The following is a 1,347-nucleotide window of genomic DNA, read 5'->3' on the forward strand; positions in this document are numbered from 1 at the left end:
AACTCTCGAGTATCTAATTTTCTCCATTTAAAAAGAAATTTGGAGTTACAAGTAAAATTGCAAAACAAATTACTCATGAAGAGTGTTTGATGTATTACATAAACAAAGGATTTTTAATTTTGAGGACTAAAAACTAACTTATAAAAATACACTTATCAGATAAAAACGACGCCAAACAGTTGCGCGATGACAGAAGCACCAGCCACTTGACATCGTCCGATGATGACGTGCCGAGCACAGAAGCTGAAGCAGCGTTAATGAACCTGACCGGTGATACCTTGAAAATTCGCATGTTTGAGCAAGTCGATTACAGCCGTAAGTTCTAATGAGTGAGAAGAGAGGCACGCGAAGTTCGCGTGCCTCTCTTTGAACAATCCATTTCCGGACACGTATTATGGAACTTTTCGGAATCAATTCCGATCGGAAACATTCAATTATTTCCTAGATTTCTATTGTCTTTTCTAGAGGAAACGGAATTATTCCGATCGGAATCGATTCCGATAAGTTTTATGATACGTGTCCCGATCTCTGTTCCAAATTACTGATTGCTTTTCTTAACACGACTGTCACAGTAATATTTGAGAACTTTGTTCCTATTTTAAAATCAACGTGTTATTTCAATGTATCAATTAATAATGTTTGTTATAAAATTAATCACATATACTTAATATATAATTAATATACAGGGTGAGTCACCTAACGTTAAATTCTAAAATATCTATTGTTTATATTAGAGTAAAATGTGTAAAAAATCTAAAATGTGTAAAATGTATTTAACAGTTGATTTTAACATTAATGTTAACATAACGTTATAACGGCACAGTGAGACCGAAGATCGTAAAGGTGGCTAAAATGCGAGTGAAGGATTCGCTTAAGAGCTATATGCTTAGGCCAGTAATACGATCCGTGGAGATGGACGAGCCGCTAGAGCACCTCACGGAGATGAGACAAGTGGTCATCCTCTTCATCAACGTCATTACGGCGAATATCGAAATGAAGAAGTTGATCTCACTCGTCAATTCGTCTTACAAATTAGTGTGCGAGTAAGCGCGACAATCGGGACGCGTCCCTACAGAAATAATTATATCCGGAGAAAAAGTTCATATATGGATTTTGTCTCAGCAAATTGATAGCAAAATGCGTGCAGATTGGCAGCAAATTTTATGAGAACTCCGTACCAAAACCATCTATGTTCGCATTCGGCTCGTGTTTTGGCGTCAGAGTCTGCTGACAGGTAATGCAAGAAAATTGGTAGCAGAAACCGCGCAGATCTTGTCTCGCAACAGAGTTTGCTCGGTTTCTGCCGCCAATCCGCTTGGATTGTCAGCAGGCTCTGTCACATTTCTG

At 38.2% G+C, this 1,347-nt stretch overlaps 1 protein-coding gene across 1 annotated transcript in view; it reads left to right on the forward strand.

The window, feature by feature from the left end:
- Positions 1-1,347, forward strand: part of LOC116846364 (adenylate cyclase type 10-like) — a 35,696-nt gene that overhangs the window by 4,570 nt on the left and 29,779 nt on the right. The gene's annotated exons all lie outside the window — the stretch shown is intronic.

This window comes from Odontomachus brunneus, unplaced genomic scaffold, assembly GCF_010583005.1.
Source record: "Odontomachus brunneus isolate Ranch 3 - 2012 unplaced genomic scaffold, Obru_v1 Obru_scaffold_063, whole genome shotgun sequence".
In the NCBI taxonomy this organism is placed as follows: domain Eukaryota; kingdom Metazoa; phylum Arthropoda; class Insecta; order Hymenoptera; family Formicidae; genus Odontomachus; species Odontomachus brunneus.